Source organism: Adiantum capillus-veneris, chromosome 10, assembly GCF_014529385.1.
Source record: "Adiantum capillus-veneris isolate H3 chromosome 10, ASM1452938v2, whole genome shotgun sequence".
Lineage (NCBI taxonomy): Eukaryota > Viridiplantae > Streptophyta > Polypodiopsida > Polypodiales > Pteridaceae > Adiantum > Adiantum capillus-veneris.
The window spans coordinates 108,292,146-108,298,876 of record NC_140940.1 but is presented as its reverse complement, the minus strand read 5'-3'; positions in this window follow the sequence as shown (position 1 = coordinate 108,298,876).

The window sequence follows — 6,731 nt, the reverse complement described above, 5'->3', positions numbered from 1 at the left end:
TTTTAGTGAATGTTGCTCTTCTATGACTACTACTTTTTGCCTCCTCTGAAAGACTCTTGCATGCATGAAGAGCCATGACAAAGGTTCCATGGTTCATACAAATATTCCTTCCTCCCGCAATTGCTTGTTACATTGTGGAGCCTTTCTTCCATGACCATGTTCTATACAATTCCAAGAGACCTCAAAGATCTATTGGAAAAGTCTTGAACTTGGCCAACGCTTGATATGTGTGTTTTTTTTTTGTGTGTGTGTGTGTGTGTGTGTGTGTGTGTGTGTGTGTGTGTGTGTGTGTGTGTGTGTGTGTGTGTGTGTGTGTGTGTGTGTGTGTGTGAGAGAGAGAGAGAGAGAGAGAGAGAGAGCATCATGGTGTAGACTACATTAGCAAAAAAGACTAACAATACTTCTTCATTGCTTTAAAGTTGCATGTTTATATTTTCCAATGGCTCCAAAGAGTGTACAATCCTTCGCCATATGCAAGCGAGTGCATGTATTTGTTGATGTGGAAGGCTCTCCATAGAAAACATGCATTGAAAGCATTCATACATCTAACCTTTGACGTGATCCACAATGTAACAACAAACACAACATTAACAAAAAAATTCTCTTGAGTATGTAGGGAAAAAGAAATAATAGTTTTGGATAACATAACCAAGCTGCCACACCTATACACAATACGTGTCAGCATATTAACAAGGGTCACTCCTTGGATAGAGTAAATCAAGATCCGTAGCTAAACCATATGAGCATGGGGAAAACCTACAAACAATGATGTACACACTCATTCATATGATGGGCCTCTTGACTGCATGTCTATTTGCGTTGGGTGTTGCCCACCCACGTCCCAGATTCAAGGCTTGCATGAGCTAGCATCCACATGAAATACAAAATGCACCAGCAATCCAAAGAGAGGACTATTCAAGGTATAAAAGTATGAGAGAGACTACCTCTACCCAACATGGTAGTTGTGTAGGTATGTACACTTTGCTAACTAAGAAGAACCTATTGAATTGACAGAAGTGGTGTACTCAAAGAAGGAAACTCAAAATAACCTCCCTATCTCTCTTCACCCACGGAGTGGGACAGACTGGTCGGTAGGCCGGTCTGGACCACTACTTCTCCTTAAAGTCGAGCCTCTCTAAGACATTAATAAATTCAATGGAATCTATACTATATATAAAGGAGAGAGAGAGGGTTGCCCATGGGGGCAAAGTCCCCCCTCTAGCCTCTACATCTACTACCGTCTGACTCCACTATTGTCTTTCTTTCTCTTTTAGGTGTAGTTACCACGATGGACATACCTTGGCACTGGTTTGCTCTTGCTCACTGACGACCACTGCTAATCTGATAGTGCACTCGACCTGTAGCCCGCTTGCATGGCACAACTCGCAACTCGAGGATAATGAAGCGGTATCCCATAGCTCAATGAGAGAAGAGGGCTAAGAAAAGATTTTTCCAATTGGGCACCCGTAGCTGGAGAAAAGGCGCTCCCTAACAACGAAGACACCCCCCTTGCGTGCCCCACACCCCATGCAGCAAGCATTTTCAAAATGCCATTTTGCCTTTTCATTGCCAACAACCCTTCCTCTTTCTCTCTCTTAAACAGAGGCTCCCTTCTAGCATTTTTAAACGCTACAAGAGGACTTGATTGCAGCATTGGAGCTTTGAGAGGGAAAAGAAAGGGGCCTTGCTAAGCCAAGAGGATCAATTGGAGCGAGGATATTGGAGACAAGAGATGGGCATCAAAGTTTCTTTCGAGGAGCAGTTCGAGAGAATGACATATTAACAAACAAGATATTTTGACATGATTATTGACATCCACATAATCATCACTTTTTCTCAATTTGTATGAAGGATGCATCCTACATAAAATCAAAGTTGTTCTAATGAAGTTTTGAATGGTGGTGTGCATCCTATATATTGAATCAAAACAAGTTGTGGAAGACTAGTACTCATCTTAGATCCACCACTTGGCCAATCTAGAAATCATAGAAGAGTAGATACTAGCTCAATCAAGGATTCAATCATAGTTGTTGAACTGCCCATCCATCCAAGGTCCACCACTTGGCCAACCTTAATGGATTCTACAAGAATGAGTGTATTCTAAATCCACCAAAAACATTTTTCACCACTTATCACATCCTTGATCCACAATAAGTGAACATTTTAAACAACTTATAGAAGCTTTGTTGCATTTTAGATCTACCAATTGTCCACTCTCAAAAGTTATAAAGCACATATTGTTTCTTAGATCAACCACTTGGACATTCTAACCATGTCTTAAAGTAAGGTGCAATCAACACTTAGCCATCATAACACTTGTGATTTTACACAATGTTTGTGGGATAAGTAAATCCTAGATCCACCACTTGGCCATTTATACTAAAAAATTGGGAATTAGGTGCATCAAGGATCCACCACTTGACAATTCTAACCATGTCTTAAAGTTAGGTGCAATCAACACTTGGCCATCATAACACTTGTGATTTTACACAATGTTTGTGGGATGAGTAGCTCATAGATCCACCACTTGGCCATTCTAACCATGTCTTAAAGTTAGGTGCAATAAACACTTAGCCATCATAACACTTGTAATTTTACACAATTTTTGTGGGATGAGTAGATTCTAGATCCACCACTTGGCCATTTAGACTAAGAATTGGGAAGTAGGTGCATCAAAGATCCACCACTTGGACATTCTAACCATGTCTTAAAGTTAGGTGCAATCAACACTTGGCAATCATAACACTTGTAATTTTACACAATGTTTGTGGGATGAGTAGATTCTAGATCCACCACTTAGCTATTTAGACTAGAATTTCGAATTAAATACATCAAAGATCCACCACTTGGCCATTATAATGAAGGCTTGAATTGTGGATGTAATTTTTGGTGTCTCCTAGATCCACCAATTGGCCATTCTAGCCATGTCTTAAAGTTAGGTGCATTTAGCTGTTGGCCATCATAACCTTTGTAATTTTACACAATGTTTATGTGATGAGTAGATCCTAGATTCACCACTTGGTCATTTACACTAAGAATTGGGAACTAGATACATCAAAGATACACCACTTGGCAATTATAATGAAGGCTTGTGTTGTGGATCCAATTGTCGGTGTCTCCTAGATCCACCACTTGGCCATTCTAGCCATGTATTCAAGCTAGGTGCATTCAGCACTTGGCCATAATAACACTTGTTTGTGGCAATTCTAGCAAAGGCTTGAATTGTGGATCCAATTAATATTGGTGTCTCCTAGATCCACCACTCGGCCATTCTAACCATGTCTTAAAGTTAGGTGTATTCAACACTTGGCCATCATAGCACTTGTAATTTTACACAATGTTTGTGGGATGAGTAGATTCTAGATCCACCACTTGGCCATTTAGACTAAGAATTGGGAAGTAGGTGCATCAAAGATCCACCACTTCGCCATTCTAATCATGTCTTAAATTTAGGTGAAATCAAAACTTGGCCATCATAACACTTGTGATTTTACACAATGTTTGTGGGATGATTAGATCGTAGATCCAACAGTTGGCCATTTATACTAAGAGCTGAGAAGTAGTTGCATCAAAGATCCACCATCTGGCCATTCTAACCACGTCTTAAAGTTAGGTGCAATCAACACTTGGCCATCATAACACGTGTAATTTAGGACAATGTTTGTGGGATGAGTAGATACTAGATCCACTACTTGGCTATTTATACTAAGAATTGGAAATTAGATGCATCAAGGATCAACCACATGGCCATTATAATGAAGGCTTGAATTGTGGATCCAATTTTTGGTGTCTCCTAGATCCACCACTTGGCCATTCTAGCCATGTCTTAAATTTAGGTGCAATCAACACTTGGCCATCATAGCACTTGTAATTTTACACAATGTTTGTGGGATGAGTAGATGCTAGATCCAGCACTTGGCTATTTAGACTAAGAATTCGGAATTAGATGCATCAAGGATCGACCACATGGCCATTATAGCAAAGTCTTGAATTGTGGATCCAATTGTTGGTGTCTCCTAGAACCACCACTTTGCCATTCTATCCATGTCTTAAAGTTAGGTGCATTTAGCACTCGGCCATCATAACACTTGTAATTTTACACAATGTTTATGGGATGAGTAGATCCTAGATCCACCACTTGGTCATTTGGACTAAGAATTGGGAATTAGATACATCAAAGATCCACCACCTTGGCCATTATAACGAAAGATTGAATTGTGGATCCAAATTGTTGGTGTTTCGTAGATCCACCACTTGGCCATTCTAGCCATGTCTTAAAGTTAGGTGTATTCAACACTTGGCCATCACAACACTTGTAATTTTACACAATGTTTGGGGGATGAGTAGATCCTCGATCCGCCACTTGGCCATTTAGACTAAGAATTGAGAATTAGATACATCAAAGATCCACCACTTGGCCATTATAACGAAGGCTTAAATTGTGGATCCAATTGTTGGTGTCTCCTAAATCCACCACTTGGCCATTCTTGCCATGTCTTAAAGCTAGGTGCATTTAGCTGTTGGCCATCATAACACTTGTAATTTTACACAATGTTTGTGGGATGAGTAGATCCGAGATCCACCACTTGGCCATTTAAACTTAGAATTGGGTATTAGATGCATCAATGATCAACCACTTAGCCATTATAACGAAGACTTGAAATATGGATCCAATTGTTAGTGTCTCCTAGATCCACCACTTGGACATTCTAACCATGTCTTAAAGCTATGTGCATTCAGCACTTGGCCATCATAACACTTGTAGTTTTACACAATGTTTGTAAGATGAGTAGATGCTACATCCACCACTTGGCCATTTAGACTATGAATTGGGAAGTAGGTGCATCAAAGATCCACCACTTGGCCATTATATCAAAGGCTTGAATTGTGGATCCAATCGTCGATGTCTCCTAGATCCACCACTTGGCCATTCTAACCTTGTCTTAAAGTTAGGTCATTCAACACTTGTCCATCATAACACTTGTGATTTTATACAATGTCTGTGGGATGAGTAGATCCTAGATCCACCACTTAACCATTCAAACTAATAATTGGAAAGTAGGTGCATAAAAGATCCACCAGTTGGCCATTCTAATCATGTCTTAAAGTTAGGTGCAAATAAGAGGTTGCCAACATAACACTTGTAATTTTACAAAATGTTTGTGGGATGAGTAGATCCTAGATCCAGCACTTGGCCATTTAGACTAAGAATTGGGAATTAGATACATCAAAGATCTACCACTTGGCCATTATAAAAAAGTCTTGAATTGTGGATCCATTTGTTGGTGTCTCCTAGATCAACCACTTGGCCTTTTTAACCATGTCTTAAAGTTCGGTGCAGCACTTGTAACTGTACACAATGTTTGTGAGGATGAGTAGATCCTAAATCCGCCATCTTATCATTATATATAGTTTGTGCAATGAAGGATGCATCCTAAATAAAATCAAAGTTGTTCTAATGAAGTTTTGAATGTTGGTGTGCATCCTATATATTGAAGCAAGAAATTTTGTGGAAGACTAGTACTCATCTTAGATCCACCACTTGGCCAATCTAGAAATCATGGAAGAGTAGATACTAGCTCAATCAAAGATTCAATCATAGTTGTTGAATTGTCCATCCATCCAAGGTCCACCACTTGGTCAACCTTAATGGCTTCTTCCAAAGAGAGTGTATTCTAAATCCACCACAAACAGTTTTCACCACTTATCACATCCTTGATCCACAATAAGTGACTACTTTTAATAACTTATAGAAGCTTTGTTCCATTTTAGATCTACCACTTGTCCATTCAAAAAAGTTATAGAACGCATATTGTTTCTTAGATGCATCACTTGGAGATTTTATGTTCAAGTTCTTGTTGAAGAGTAAGGGAAATCTTAATCCGCCACCAAGCCACTTTGAGCAAGATGTGAGAAGGAAACCTGCATCTTGTGTTTAGTACTTGCCCTTTTGAAACATATTAAGGAAGGTTTGGTGCATCCAAGATCCATCACAAGACCATTCTAAACATGGTGGTGTAAGAGAAAAAATGCATCCTAGATTCACTACCTTTCCATTCCACTTGTCCAAGCTAAGATCTATTGAGTTATAGAGGACCATAAGATCCACCACTTGTATAATATATGCCCTATTGAAACATAGAGAGCCATAAGGTTCACCACTTGTCCAAGCTATGTTTCATTCAAGCATAGAGGACCATAAGGTCCCATTCTATACTCTATTCAAGCATAGAGGACCATAAGGTCCCATTCTATACTCTATTCAAGCATAGAGAGCCATGAGGTCCACCACTTGTCCAATCTATGCTCCATTCAAGCATAGAGAGCCACAAGACCCACCACTTGCCCAAGCTAAGATTGATTCAAGCATAGAAAAACACAAGGTCCATCACTTTTCTAGTCTATGCTTTATTGAAGGGTATATAGCCATAAGATCCACCACTTGTCCAAGGACCTAACCCATTCAAGCATAGAAAGATACAAGGTTCACCACATGTCCAATCTTCGCTCTATTGAAAGACAGAGATCCATAAGGTCTACCACTTGTCTAAGCTATAGTCCATTAAATCATACAAGACCATAAGGTCCACCATTTGTCCAATTTATGCTGAGAGCCATTAAATCCAAAACTTATTCAAGCTATGCTCCATTCCACCATAGGTAGCCACAAGGTCCACCACGTGTCCAAGCAAAGTTTCATTCTAGCATAGATAGTCACAAGGTCCACCAGT